The following is a 16,787-nucleotide window of genomic DNA, read 5'->3' as shown; positions in this document are numbered from 1 at the left end:
GGACCCCAACGCACTAGACGTTGACAATAGAGGATACCAAGAAATGGAAAGATTTCCCATATTCCTGGATAGGCAGAATTAATATGGTGAAAATGGCCATACTGACAAAATTAATAAACATATTCAATGCTATTTCCATTCAATTTCCAGTGACCTACTTTTCTGAAATAGGGAATAATCCAAAAATTCATATGGAACAACAAAAGACCTAGCATAGCCAAAACAATTTTAGGCAAAAGCAAGAATGCAGGAGGGATCATGATACAGGACTTCAAGCTATAATATAGAGCCATAATAACAAAGACAGCTTGGTACTGGCACAAAAAGAGACCCAAAAATAAATGAGATAGGTTAGAGGACCCAGAAATATAGCCGCATATGGACAGTCAGTTGATATTTGACAAAGGAGCCAAAGACATACAGTCGAAGAAGCACAACCTCTTCAACTACTGGTGTTGGGAAAACTGACCACATGCAGAAAACTGAAAGTGGATCCTAGCCTATCACAATGCACTAACATCAACTCAAAATGGATTAAAGACCTTAACATCAAACCTGAAACTCTGAAACTACTGCAGGACTGAGTATGAGAGACACTTGAGCTTATAGGCATAGGCAGGAACTTCAAGAACAGATGCCCAAGGTCACAACAAATTTGAGAATCACTCGATGGGACTACCTTAAAATAAAAAGTTTCTGCACAGATAAAAAATAGCAACCAGGGCTGGGAAGGTGGCTCAGTGGTAGAGCGCTTGCCTTGCATACTTGAGGCCCTGGGTTCAATTCCTCAGCACCACATAAGCAAAAAAGAAAAAAGCCAGAAGTGGTGCTGTGACTCAAGTGGTAGAGCGCTAGCCTTGAGCTGAAGAGCTGAGGGACAGCGCCCAGGCCCAGAGTTCAGGCCCCACGACTGGACCCAAAAAAATAAAAAAATAGCAACCAAACTAGAAAGAAAGCCAAATAATTGAGAAAAAATATTTCGCAGCAATATATTAGACAAGGGTCTAATAGCCATTTTATATGGTAAACTCAAGAAACTAACTCTTCACAAATCTAACAATCCAATCTTGAAATGGACAAGGGAGCTAAAGAGAGACTTCTCAGTAGAAGAGATGAAAAACAGCAAAGAAACAACTGAGGAAATGTTCATAATCCTGGCTGTAAAGGAAATGCAAATAAAAACAACTCTGAGATACCACCTTACTCCATTCAGAATGGCCCACATCCTAAATTCAGCCAATGACAAATGATGGAAAGGATACAAAGAAAGAGAAACATTACTGCATTGCTGGCAGTAATGTTTATTAATACTACCACTTTGGAAAGTAGTCTGGAGGTATCTCAGAAAGCTAAATATCGACCTGTCCTATGAACTGGCCATACCACTCCTAGGCATCTACTCTGAACAACAGGAACCAGTATACAAAGACACATCCCTCAATTATTATTCCAGCACTGTTCACAATAGCCAAGATTTGGAAACAACCCAGATGAGCCACTACTGATAAGTGGATCCAAACATTATGGTGCCTATATAAAATTGAATACTATGCAGCCTTTAGAAAAGACAAAATGATGGCATTTGCAGGGAAATGAATGGAACTAGACAAAATTATTTGAGTGAGGTAAGCCAAGAACAACAATACAAATGGCACAGTGTCTACCTGATATGTGGATGCTAAAGCAAAAATGCAAGAAAGTATGACAAAGTAAACAGGACTCGAGAAACAACGGACAGCCACTCATTTTGTTGTATCACCATTAATGACTCCATGTTCTTGACCATGTAGATGGTAGAAATATTCACGCAATGGAGGGAAGCCAGGAGGAGGAACACAATAAGTGGAAAATGGAACAACATACAACAAAGTGGCCCATAAGCTGCACTGGACATAGAAGAAAGATAACTAAGTAACCCAAACACAGTGATGGGAAGGGAGGAATGAGAGGAAAAGAGGGAAAGAGGGAATAGCCTACACTAAGCAAAAGGAAAAAAATGTAAACATCATCTGAGGTGGGAAAAATAATTTGGATTGTCAAAGCTCATAGAATTAACAAACTTTACACCATGATAACAATAATTTGCCTTGTCAAGGTTAAAAAGTGTTTGTGACTTTAACTAAGTATCACAATTCCACAATACTGTGAAATATGTGAAATATATGTAATCACCTATCTCAATTTTTACGAAACGTGTGAGAAGGGAAAGGTTATGAGGGATGAGTGACAATGTTGTCACACACCTTGTATCCATGTACTGTTTTGTAGGATGGGAACTTCTTTGTACAACTCCTTAAAGATAATAATAATAATAAAAAGTGTTTAAAAATAAATATACACTTGGATGACGATAAAAAATTTCAAATATAAAATAAGAAATTATATCCAGTTGGAAGGAAAATTACTTTGGGGAGAGTAATATAGTTTATACTATAGCAAGTCTCACTTCAGCATTAAATTCAAAAGCTAGACCTCAAGTAAATGAAATAAACTAAGAAATTGAGTTGAAAAAAGAAAAAAAAAAGAAACTCCAAACACTCTTCCTTGCCTGTACAGCTGGTGTGGGTAAAAATGCATCATGCTCCTGAATTGGAACAGAAGTGGCAAGGACCTTACTTGGTCGTGCTAACTTCACTATCGCCTATTATATTATTACGAAAACAGCATTAGATCCATCAGTCTCTAGTGAAATAAGCAGTGGATCCATATACAGAGAAGGCTATAAGATGGACTGTTCAGACACTCAGAAGATCCCTTAAGGATAAGACTTACTAAGTGTTAATTAGTAATAACTAGTGTGTTTCTATAATTTACAATTAAATTTACATTTTAAGCCTGTTCATTGTGTGGAGAGATGGGAATTTTTAGGATTTGGTAAGAAGGAATCAAGAATTTGATGGGACATGAAAACCAGTGGGGGATGTATAAAGCAGCAAAGCCCTAATAATCAGCATGACCCACTAATCAATGTGGCCCCATGTTCTGGCCCACAGGAGTGCATGTGTCATGCCACCAAAGAGTAAAGGGCATGCTGCTGGAGGGGGTAGGCTGTCATCCTCAAATGTGAAGAAGTTATTGAGGAATGCGCAGTTCATGAAGTGATGGTTGAAAACTGTTAGGCAGGAGACCCACTGGAGTGATGGAGGGGTTCAATATATATATAGACTTCACGGTCAGAGCAATGGAATTGGAGAAAATCAAGTGAAGTCCTGGAAGGAAGGAAGTGGTGAGATAGCAGGAGGGGAAAGACTGGGGAGAAGAGGAATTTGAGGGAGTGCAGGAGGGGAAGGATGCCAATTGGCCACCAGGCCAGAGAAGTGTAGGCTTGTGGATACTGGAGAGGCCTAAAGAGAAGGAATTGATCGAAGGGAAAAAGGGAAATGAAGGAAATGTCTATAAAGAAGGAGGGAGTAAGAGAAAAGGAAAAAGCTTTACCTATTGAAGTATGGAGTTTCAGAGATGATAATTTGGGGGTGTGTGGTTTGCACACTAATTAACTATGTGCATGGCTGCCCATTAGAGGTCTGATATTTGGTGGTTAGGCTGGCTTGTCACTGAGTGTACAGCTCAGGACAAGGTAAATTTCTAGCATAAATAAAGTTATCCTCAATGTGCCTCATTAGATTGTCTTGTGTTTTATGCAACATAAGTATACGAGTTTACAAGTTAATAGTGTCAAAAGCCACGAATTTTGCAAAATGTTATGAGGTCATATTAGGTTTGCAAAACCCAATGGGACAGTGATATCACAATGGCAATATTATCTCACAATATCAATTCATAATAATATTTTGATGTCATAATTAGTTGGTGATGCCATAATGGTGATGAGGTCACAATAGGTTTATGATGTCACAATGAATTGATGATGTCACAATGGCATGCTAGACTTCAATTTTCCTTAACTACAAATGAGAATATAAATTCAGAATGGGATTGTGAAATCTACAAATTATGCAATGGCCTAAACGTTATGAACTCCCAACAATATGTAATGTCACATTGTGATACAATGTTCATGATATCTGACAGAGTGATGACATAATTTTCATGATATCAGAATGCATTTCTAATATCACATATCATACCTGAAATAAGTAAAAAACAGATTATGAGATCAAAAAGGGCCTATGAATCACAAGGGCATCATGTCAAAGTTATGAGCAGAGGACCGGTTAATGATGTCACACTGGTGATTCTGCTTCAAAGGGTTTGTAATATTACAATGTTATAACTGATCTCAATTGTTAGACCACAATGAATATGTGGGTAAACAACTGAACTTTTTTGTCACAAAGGCCATATGCTGTTTCAAAGGTTCTAAGAGATCATAACCGATTAAAATGTCACAATGTGATGGTGATGTCACAATGGCAATGTGATGATGCACTCGGTTTGTGATATCACGGTGGACATGAGGTCACCCATGGAATAGTGATGTCATTATGAGTTTGTAATATGTCTGATTTCAATTACTACTAGTTTACAATGAGGATAAGAATTCAAGGAAGGAGCTAGAGAGAAGTCCTAAAACCCATGAATTTTCTAAAATGTGATGTCATAATGGGTTTGTGAAAACAGAATGGTAGAGTAATATCAAAATGTCAATATGATGTCACAATATCATGTCATAATAAAGTGTTAAGGGAGTTCTGAGGAAGATGGTGGTAGAAAAGCCTGAGGCTAAACAAGCACTCTCATAGAAAGCAGTTTTAGTGTTCCAGTGAACAGTCCTAGAGTACAGAATCACACCAAATGTGGCATCACAGTACAGAGAGGGTGGCCAGAGAGGGAAAATCCAGGCAAGGAGACAGATATGAGCACTTGCTACTAGCCGTGGCTGCAGTGGCTGCAGCGGCAGCAGCGGCGGCCATAGCCACCATCCCTACAACAGAGAGATCCCAGGACAAAGGTGCCAGACACAGCGGAGGTGTGGATTGTACTCAACACCAGCAAGAACTGAGAAGAAGCAGATACCTTCATCCTTCAGATTGCAGACCAGAGAGTGATCAGGAACCAAGATTGTGACATGAATAGAACCCTGAAATCCTCACTCCTTCTCAGGGAGCAGAGGTGGGAATGCCAGCCCTCTCCCCTACCACCACTGGAGATCTCCATCTTTGATACTGACAAAGTCCAGGCTGAGCAGCTAGCTCCAACTCAGGCCTTGGAAGAAAACAAAAGTGTCATTTTGCAAGTCACAGGAACTAGAAGTGACCTGCCAGGCTTAGTTCCACCCAGGGGAAAGTCACCCCGCCCAGGCAGAGAAAACTCTGCCCTCAGAGAAGTGACTTTCTTCACCATGTAAACAGAGCCAGAGTCTACCCTTCCCTACAGAAGCCTAGACAAACAACTGAAATTCAATAAACATAAATCCTGACAATGGCTCAAGGCTGGACTCTGTGTCTCAGGAGCTAGCCCCTCAGGGAAAAGCTACTGTTTGCTGAAAGGCCTCAACCCTTCCCAGAACCTAGCCTCATCACAGCATCTCCAAACTAGAGGAAATTGCCATTTCCCTCTTTTGAGATACTCAAATCAGATCTCCCTCCCATTGAACTAGCCTGGGAGGAGGATCACAAAATTCTGCCTAACACAGAGCATGTTCTGCCTGCCCATACAAACTGACTTAAGAATCCAATCAAGCCATAGGAAAACCAAACACCACAAACAGACCAGAGACTTGACCAAGAGACTGGTTATGAACACAGAGGAGTTACAGGTTCTGCCCATTCCGCTTCCCCCACCCCCCAAAAAAAAACACTTCAAAAAACCAAAGAACTCTTTGAAGAATTTTTTTAATTTTAATTTTTAAAGTGTTTTCTGTTAATATTTTTCTCATAATTTTTATTTTTGGTGTATGTGCATGTGTGTGTTTAATATCTTTTGATCTTTTGGTCCTTTTTATTGTTTTCATATTTTCTTTTTCTTTTTTGCATGACTTAATTGCTGTTCTGCTCATCCCCTGATATATACCTGTTGTTAATTATTACACCTTATCCCCCATTTTGTACATAATTAATTCAGAAATTTATTACTCAATTCACAACCTCTTAGGCTTAAATTCTTTATGAGCAGTCTCATCTCATTTTATCTACGTAATTTCCTAGTAACCAATTTAAAAAAATTTTATTTCTTAGTTTTACATGTCTCCTTTCTCTCCTCCCCTCTTCTCATTCTATTCTTTTCTTCTCTCAATATCATTTCTTTAAACTTACATAAATTGTAAGTGTTTCAGTTCTTAAATTTAAGTTTTTGTTTTTCCATTTTTTTCTTTAAAAATCTCTCCTATCATTCTGCCCAATTCATTTCCCTCTCAGAGATTAGGACTTGGTTAAATTTACTTTCCTTTAATCTATCCACATCCCTATTTCCCCCCACATTTCTACCTAAAGCTAATAATTTCTGGTTTGCCAAATCCTTCTTTGCTGTTTGTAACCCATTAATCCATGGTTGTTTGATGTTGAATAGATTGTATCTGTTGAACTATACTGTATTTGAAGCCATTTTGATTGTGCATCTACAGGACTCTGGTTGATGCTTGCCTTAAAATAGTATTCTAGCACAAAATTGGTGTTACTTTCATACCAAATTGGCAGAATAACTTGGAAGAACACAAGAAAAATGGCAAGTCCAGGTGTCTGAAATCCCACTCATGATAATCAGGTGACAGAATAGTTAATGAATAATCAAGAGGAGAGTTATCAAAAGCTCTACAAACACTGCCGCTAAACCTGGTGAATGAAATGATTGAAAACTTGCAAAGGACTCAGTGTGAGTATGATAGAGAGCGAGAGGAGGCAAACAAAAATTAATACAGGAATCTTGAGAGCATTAGGAAGCTACTTAAAGATTAAAACAGGAATTGCATAAGCAGGTTGAGAACAGTCAAAGAGAAATACAGAGATAACATAAGAAAGCTGAAAACAGTCATAGAGAATTACAGGAATTGTGTGAATGTGAGGAAACTTATCAAAGGGTAATACAGGAATTGAGAGAGCAGGATGAGAATAGACGCAGATCAATACAGGTATTCATGGAATCCATAAACAGACAGCTGAAACAATTCAGAGAGCCCACAAAAGGAATAATGAATGAAGCCCAACAGAAGGAATAGGAGTCCAAGTAAACCATAACCAATCAACTAAGTGATTTGAGAATAAACACTGAACACCAAATTAAGGAAGTAAAGTTGAAACAATATCTATAACAAATCTCCAACAAAGAATTTGAAGCCATAGCCGACCAATTAGAAGGAAAAGAAATAAAAAAACAAAGTAGAAAGACTTGACAGTAAGTTAGACCATGCAGAAGATCGAATCTCGGAGATTGAAGACAGCCTGGATATTATAAAGAAAGAACATACAATTATCCAAGACAAATCCTACAAATATGATCTATTCAATATTTGGAAGACACCATCTGAAGGCGAATGTAAGGATACTGGGTGTAAAGGAGCACCTAGAGACAGAAGTTAATGGTGTAGGAAATTTATTTAACAGAACTTTCAGCAGAGAACTTCCCAAACATGCAAAAATATAGTCCTATTCAGATACAAGAAACTATTAGAACCCCATATAGACCAGACCAGAACAGAACATCCAACCATCACATTGTAATCTGCACAGGATCAATCCAGACCAAGGAAAGGATCCTTAAAGTTGTCAAGGAGAAAAGATCAATCGCCTCTTAAAGGAAAACAATTAGAGTAACCTCAGATTTCTCAACAGAGATGAATAAAGCAAGAGCCTGGCATGATGTATGCCATGCCCTAAAGATAAATAAGTATCAGCCAAGAATACTGTTCCCAGCTAAACCCTCCTTCATAACCGAAGGTCAAATAAAAACAGTCAATTGCAAAGAAAAATTGAAACAATATATCTCCACCAAACCAGCTGTACAAAAGATACTTAAAGATGTCCTACACATAGAAAATGAACAAGACCACAGTAAAGGGCCAGAAACTGCATTCAAGGGAATAAAATTAGAACTCAACAACAAAAGCCAAAAATGAAGTCCTGTAACACATGGAGATTGAACAACACACTGTTGAATCACAAATAGGTCATGGAAGAGATTAGAAAGGAAATACAAATGTTTATGATATTCAACACAAATGAACACACAAATTACCAGCTCCTCTGGGACACAGCAAAGGCAGTACAGAGAGGCACGTTTATAGCTGTGAGTTCCTATATCAATAAATTAGAGAGATCTGAAACCAACAATTTAATAAGACATCTGAACCTACTTTAAAAAGAGCAACAAGATAAGCCCCAATACAAGAAATGGAAAGAAATAATTAAAATTAAGTCAGAATTAAATGAATTAGAATCCAAAAACACCATATAAAGAATCAACAAAACAAAGAATTGGTTCTTCGAAAAATTTAACAAAATTGATAGACCCTTAGCAATTCTTACCAGACAAAGAAGACAAGATATCCAAATAAGCTCAAAGATGAGAATGGAAACATCACCACAGAAACAACCAATATTCAGAACATTATAAGGGAATCCTTCTCAAACCATTATGCTAATAAGTTTGAGAACCTGGCAGAAATTGACATTTTTTTGCTAGCTAATATCGACTTGCAGAAACTCAACCAAGATGAGATAAATCAAGTAACATGACCATATCAAGCATAGAAATAAAAAGAACAATTAGAAACCTCCCATCTAAGAAAAGCCCAGGAACAGATGGATTTACAAAAGAATTCTACAAGGCCTTCAAAGCAGAGCTCACACCAATACTCCAAACATTCTTCAATGAAATTGATAAAGTTCACTACAGAATTCTTTCTATGAAGCCATCATAATCCTCATCCCAAAGCTAGGCAGCGACTCATCAAAGAAAGAGAACTATAAACCCATTTCTTCGATGAACATTGATTTAAAACACCTCAACAAAATTTTGGCCAATCGACTTCAACATTTCATCCAAAAAATCAAACACAATGAGAAATCACTATTTATTTCAGTGATGCAAAGCTGGTTCAATATATGCAAATCAATTAATGTAACTCATCACATCAACAAGAGCAAGGACAAGAACCACATGGTTATCTCAATAGATGCAGAAAAAGCATTTGACAAGATCTAACACCCCTTTATAATGAAGGCTCTGGAAAAACTATGAATCCAGGGAACATTCCTCAATACAATAAAGGCTGTATATGACAAACCTACACCAGCATTATACTTAATGGTGAAAAACTAAAGCCATTTTCTCTTAAATCAGGAAGGAGACAAGGATGTCCACTCTGTCCGCTTCTCTTCAATCTAGCATTAGAATGACTACCTACAGCAATAAGAAAAGATGCAAATAAAAAAGGGATCCAAATAGGGAAAGATGAAGTAAAATTCTCCTTTATTGAGATGACATGATCTTGTATTTAAAGAATCCCACGGACACACTCAGAAATTACTCATGCTGATTCAAAACTTTGGTTAAGTAGCAGGATATAAAATTAACTCTCAGAAATCAATGACTTTTCTGCATGTCAACAATGAGAAAAGCGTGGCTGAAATTAGGAAAGCAACTCCATTCATAATACCCCACAAAAAATAAAATACCGAGGAATTAACTTAATCAAAGAAGTGAAGGACTTTTATGATGAAAACTTTAAAAACCTGAAAAAGGAAATCAAATAAGAACTTAGAAAGTGGCAAAAACTCCCATTGCCCCTGGATTAGAAAGATTAACCTCATGAAAATGGTAATACTTCTCAAGGCTATCTACAAATTCACTGTGATACCTATCAATATTCCAAACTCATTCTTCAAGGAAATAGAAGAGGCAATCCAAAAATACATATGGAACAATAAAAGACCCTGACTAGCAAAAACAATTCTCAACAGAAACAACAGTGCTGAAGTAATATCAACTCCAAATTTCAAACTGTACTACAAAACCATAGTAATCAAAACAGCTTGGTACTTGCACAAAAACAGACTTCAGGATCAATGGAATAGAATTGAAAACCCAGAAAATGAACACACAGACCTATAGCCACCTAAACTTTGAGAAGGGAGCTAAAAAATAGAATGCAAGACAGACAGCTTCTTCAGTAAATGGTGTTGGCAAAATTGGTTAATCACTTGTAGAAAACTAAAGCTAGATACTTATATATCACCCTGCACCAGAATCAATGCCAAATGGATCAAAGACCTCGGAGTGAAAGCAGACACCCTAAAAACATTACAGGACAATATAGAATTTACTCAAGGTATCCTTGGAACAAGACTAAATTTTCTTAATAGAGACCCATAAACACAACAAATCAAAGAAAGTTTGGACAAATGGGATTGCATGAAATTGCAGAGCTTCTGCATGGCAAAGGACAAAGCTCCCAAGATCAATAGAAAGCCCATGGATTAGGAGAAGATCTTCACTAGCCATAAAAGGGACAAGGGTCTCATATCTAAAATATATTGGAATTCAAAAAATTAAATCCCCCAACAACAAATCCTCTAAGAAACCACTGCCCAATAAATAAGTGGGCTAAAGACTTACAGAGAATCTTCTCTGAAGAGGAAAGTAGGATCGCCAATAGACACATGAAGAAATGCTCATCCTCCCTAGCCATAAAAGAAATGCAAATCTAAACAACACTGAAATACAACATCACTCCAGTTAGAATGGCTATAATCAAGAACTCTAATAACAACAGATGCTGGACGGGATGTTGGTGAGATTGTAAACTTGTTCAACCACTTCGGAAAGTAGTATGGAGGTTCCTCAAAAGACTCTACATAGAGCTCCTTAATGACCCAGCAATCCCACTTTTGGGATCACAAACAAGAACATACTAAAGCTACCAGCACAACTGTGTTCATTGCAGCATTATTTACTATAGCTAAGATATGGAACCCACCCAGATGCCCCTCAGTAGATGAATGGATCAAGAAAATTGGTATATATACGCAATGAAAGTCTATGCCTCCATCAGAAAGAATGACATTGCCCCATTTGTTAGGAAATGGAAAGACTTAGAAAAAATTAAATTAAGTGAAGTAAGCCAGGCCTAAAGTAATATAGGTCCCATGGTTTCCCTTATTTGCAATAACTAATTTATGTCTGAGACAAGCAGAAACGGTCACATATGTTGATGTTAGGCGAAATGAACCCCATGGTAAGGACTCAAATTGTTTTTCTTTCTTGCTATTCTTTCTAGCATATTTATATGATGATTTCTCTGTGGCTTTGCATGTTCCTACTCCACGGTATAACCCCTGTTTTCAGTATATTTGATGTTGGTATCATTTGGGGAGGTGAATGGATAAACAAATTGGGATACAAGGTGACCCATTGCAACAACGACATGTATAAAACCTTATGTCGAAAACCAAACTTTATAACTTTGGCGTGCCGTGGGGGAGTGCAGAGGGGGGAGATGGGAAGGGATGAGAAGGGGAAACAAAGGAGAAGGCAACAATGATTGATAAGAAATGTACTCATTATCTTATTGGTGTAATTGTAAACTCTCTATGTATTTTTACAATAAAAATTACGAAATAATAAAGTAAAAATCCATGTCCATTTTTTTGTCGGTCATGGGGCTTGAACTCTGAGCCTTGGCACTGTTCCTCACCTCTTCAGCTCAAGGATACCACTATACCACTTGAGCCAGCGTGCCATTTCTAGTTTTCAAGCGTTATATTGGAGATAAGCGTCTCACAGACTTTTCTGCTCAGGCTGGCTTTCAACCACTATCCTAAGATCTCAGACTTTTGGGTAGCTAGGTTTACAGGCATGAGTCAACAAAGCCCAGATCCAAGAAAATTTTAAAACAGCAAGCATATAGAAACTTCTGGCTTTTTCCAAGAAACAATCTTACTTTTTCAGCATTAGTTTATATCTATGAGTTACTTTTAGATGTAACTGTGAGTTTTTCAATAGAATCAAATATAAGTTTTATTATTACTAAGTATCTCAGAAAAATCCACTGTAATTGATTTCCTCAGTCAATTATTTCATACTATATTACTCACTATTATTGTTAGTCTATATTACATATAGTGTGAAGTGAACCATTTCATATAAATTAGTAGATGCTATTTTAGCATTATAAATTCACATCTGTGATTTTAAACAAAAGAAAGAAGATTTTCAAGTTAAAATGAGATATGAATGTGTAGTGTGTCCCAACTGAACCAAAAATTCTGAGTTCATACAGACAGAATTATTTTCTTTGCACTAAAGACTTTGAAGTAACACTATTAGAAATAGTGAGGCAAGAGGAGGAAGAATTTTTTTTTGCCAGTCCTGGGGCTTGAACTCAGGGCCTTGGTACTGTCCCTGAGCTTCTTTTGCTCAAAGCTAGCACTCTACTGCTTGAGCCACAGTGCTACTTCTGGCTTTTTCTGTGTATGTGGTACTGAGGAATAGAACCCATGGCTTCATGCATGGTAGGCAAGCACTCTACCACTAAGCCACATTCCCAGCCCGAGGAGGAAGAATTAAAATCATGTCAAACAATGTGTCTGTTATTCTGCTAACCCCCCCTCTTTGATGACCTGCCAATTCCCACTTTGTCACAAAGCTTCAAGTGTCTCTCTTAGAATTCTATTTGGAAAAGTTCTCAATCACTGATTCTTTTTGTATTTTCTGTTATATGAAACAAAATATAGACACAAAACAATTGAAATAAAATGCACACATATGTTGAAGTCACCACAACTGGAAAAACAACCAACAAAGTAGAACTCCCCTAGGAACAAAAACATGTTGTGTCCAGTTTTTTTTGAAAGCACAAATAACTCAAATACATGTTAATTTGGAGTAGAGCCATAAAGATAACTGTGTCTCAAAAATATGGTTGTTTTAATTTGTAACTAAATTCATCTAGATGAACCTAATATAGCAAATCCCTTGAATGGATAAAATTGTTTAAAACAAATGTGACTGTATGTGGAGTGAGATCTGCACATATTTAAAAGAATAAAATAACAAAATCAGGACATACTTTAAAAATTCAGAAATGCAATGAATAAGTCCAATAATATCCATATTGAAAACTAATTCCTACTGATTTAACAAGAAAAAATATGCAACTAATACAATCTGAGCAGTATACATGAGTCTACATAATTTTAAACTACTCCAAATTACACTTTGTAGAAGACTGAATGTGGGTTATCTAAAGGAAAACTTCAACACATGATATAAATGAATTAAAAATCTCATGAAAAGAGAGAAGTAGTTACTGGAAAATACTAGTTTTATAAATGGTGGTCAAAATCTTTCTATTACTGAAAAAATTGCACACCTATTTAGTTAGATCCAGAAAAAGATGAAAGTTATTAGAGTGGTGCTCCTTTGGGTGGGAGTCACTAGTTTGACAAAAAAATCCTTGTGGTCCAGCTTGTACCTTGTCCCAGAAGAGGAACCAACAAACTCAGGAGAGACACTGCTGAGTCTATTTGTGTGTGCGTTTGTGTGTGTGTGTATGCATGAGAGAGAGAGAGAGAGAGAAAGAGAGAGAGAGAGAGAGAGAGGGCTGGAGGGAGAGAGAGAGGAAGAGAGAGAGAGGGAGAGAAAGAAGGAGAGAGAGGTCATCTTTCTCCTTATACCTGCCTGTCTGTGCTCAGGTGAGTGATCAGTTGGCAAATTGCAGGTGCTGCTTGGAGTCTTCTGTCACAGGTCTGGATTAATGTGTGTGTGTGTGTGTGTGTGTGTGTGTGTGTGCGTATGTGTTCGAAGAGCAGGGAGAACAATGAAAACATATTTAAGTCACTGTGTCTAAAAAGAGCAAAAGCATTTTATGTGTGTGTGTGTGTGTGTGTGAGTGTGTGTGTGTGTGTGTGTGTGTGTGTATTTGTTCTTCTTTTCTCATCAATGCCAAGTATGAGTCCAGCCATAATTTTTGTTTTCTCCTTCACCGTTTCATGGCTCCTTTGGGGAAATTTTCAGTAGACGTTCCTTTCCACCTACCTCTTCCCCTTTTCCTATAGCCCACAGTAGCTGCTGGGCCTGTGTGGGTCTCCCCTAGGAGGCCTGTGCGAATTGCAGACCACAGTGGACAACTGTCCTTCTGTCTTCAGCCAAAAGGCTCATGAGGCAAGTGTGAATGCAGCTGTACTCTTCTAGATAGACAGTCTGCTCTCATGTGTATAGTTGGAGCTAATTCAAGGGTTGGGAATGTGTCTGCCAAACATAATTAAGGAACTAGATAGGGGGGGAGTAGGGCAGGGGCTGTGAGGATAGGAGAGTCTGGGGAGTGGCAAACAGTGTGACATGGCACATGGTTCATCATGACCGAGGATGAGATGGCAACCATACCCAGGGCATTGACTGTGTCCATGGGCATCTGGGAAGGGTGTTCCGGGCCCCCACTGGTGACATGGATTCTGTCCTGGGGCATTGTACCAGTGGTCAATCATCCCTGGGGCCCTGCAAACTCCAATCTGTGTGCCGCGTGGGCAGTTTCCAGCTGGGCAGTGCTAGGTAAGTACATTCCCCCTGCAGAGCCTGCTCGGTATCAGGCCATGGCAGTTAGCTAGGGCTCTCTGAATGCCAGTTTCTGTAACCTGCTGTAGGCTGTCTGGAAGGAAAAGGGGACCGCTGACTTTGGAACCCTTTGTTGGGACAAATTAAATACCATGTTTTCCAGGGTTTTATCGTGAAGCTGGCAATTTCCACTAACATCTGGGATTATGGGTCAAATTAGATGGACCATATCAGCCACCAAACAATGACGTTCAAAGCAGCACAGTCAGAGTTCCCTAGCTAGATGGTCTCCTGCTATGAACATCATGCCTTGACTGCCTTTCTCTGGTAGGTGTTGATTCTATTCCTGCTCTCTCTAGGGTGACCACCACAGTTGACATCGTGGAGAACAGAGATTGTGACCTCACCATCCCCAGCCTGCTAGCTGTGAACAGAGATGATTCCCAGCACCTGCACTGGACTCTTGGAGATTCAGAAATCCGAAATGCTTCGAGGATCCTTTCTCTGCAACATGAATCTTGGGTGGCGGATATGGTAGACCATCCTGGCTTGCCCCATGGGGAGAAGAGGAGGCCACTTCAGCCAGGCCTTCAGCTCAAGGCAACCTCATTCACACCTGTTTGGGGAATTGAGTGCCACAGTGATGGTCAGCCGCTGGACAGAGATCTTTGAGAAGATAGGCATCCCAGTGGCGCCGGAATCCAGCAAGTCCATGGTGGCTCACTGCCTCGGAGCCAAAACAGTTAAGTGCAGTGGCACCAGGAGGGTGGGAAGAGGGAGGATGGAGAACTGTGGGAGAGCTACATCAGGCTTCACCCCCACCAGGATGCTTACATGTATCAGATGTGAATTTTCTGTAGTATTGTCATAGGAAGATGCTCATTTATTTATCCAACAAACAGTTACAGTGTGAGCCAGGCTCCGGGGGGTTCATAGACAATGAAAGGTTCCAGTGCTGGTTCCACAGCACATGAGGAAACCTTGGTTTGAGCTGGATGCCGATGCTTCACACCTGTCTTCCTAGCTACTAAGAGGCTGAGATGGGAGGATAGAGGCTTAAGGCCGGGTCAGGAAAGCTTGTAAGACTGTTATCTCCAACTAACTAACAAAAATAAAACAGCATAAGTGGATGTGTGGCTGAAGCTGTAGTCTGTTGGCCTTGAGTAAAAAGGCTCAGGGACATCACCCAGGTTCTGAGTTGAAGGCCCAAGAGTGAGAGAAAGAAAGGAAAGAGAGGGAGGAGGGAATTACAGAAAGAGAAAAGAAAGGAAGGAAGGAAGAAGGAAGAACATGCAAGCCTTGGTTTGGAGTCCCTGGATCAAGGGAGCCAACGATTCACACTTCTGTGGGGACAGATTCAGAGCATAAAGGCAGTATGTAGGAACAAGCCACCAACCCCTCAGCAACTTCATGACATCCAGGAGCCTTGTGGTCACCGACTGCAGAGGGAAGCAGCCTCGGGCAGATCCTTGGACTCAGGGTGGGTCACCAGGTTTCAATCATCTCCAGCCCCAAGGAGTTTATTTTCTGGTCAGATAAGAAGGAAATGCCTAAGGATTGGGAGGTGTTGGGGTGATGGAGTGTCAAGAGGGGGGAGAAAGGGATAAAAAGGAAGATGAAGAGAGAGGATGATCCCAGGTCAGGTGTGTCAGGACTTCGCCTGTCAACCTAGACCATCAGTGATAGAGCTTTTGACCCAGCCACCTTGCTATTAAATATCCTGGTGCCTGTTGACCACCTGGCTACCATCCACCACAGGATGCCTGTGCAGTATGACTTTGGGGACTGGGATTTCCAGGCTCAACCTGAAGATCACATCCCTGGTGTTCATTTCTCGACCAGAGACAGAGGTAAGCATGCCACTGGCACAGGACAGACAGGGAATGAGGGCGGGAGTCGGGATCAGTGGTGACCCAAGATTCCTTGAGTGGGCGTTAGGACCCCGTGACTGCCATTTTCAGAGGCAGAGGTGGGTGTTTTTGCTGGCTCAGCTTTTAGTCTAGATGGCAGATCTGGGACTCAGAGAGGGCCAACTGAAGGTGGGGAAGGGTTGGATAGAGGCAAGTAGGTAAAGTAGAGGCACTAGGCTCTGAGCAGGGTTGTTTCTTTGAGGATACTCACCACCTAGGAACATTCCTGGGATGGATGAGCCCTTTTCTCCTTCCTGAGAGAGAGAGACCCTTGGCCCAGAAATCCTTTCGTTCCCACATCTTGTGGTTGGATAACTAGAACTCACCTCACTGCCCAGTTTTGAGGCAGTACAGTGAGAGATCCTGAGTGTTTGATAAGGTCAGGGGAACCTCAGTATGAGATTGTACTTGAATGTCCTAACTAGGTGC

Source organism: Dipodomys spectabilis, unplaced genomic scaffold, assembly GCF_019054845.1.
Source record: "Dipodomys spectabilis isolate Male_0828 unplaced genomic scaffold, ASM1905484v1 ptg000116l, whole genome shotgun sequence".
Taxonomy (NCBI): domain Eukaryota; kingdom Metazoa; phylum Chordata; class Mammalia; order Rodentia; family Heteromyidae; genus Dipodomys; species Dipodomys spectabilis.
The sequence above is the reverse complement of the archived record's forward strand: the minus strand, read 5'-3'. Positions refer to the sequence as shown.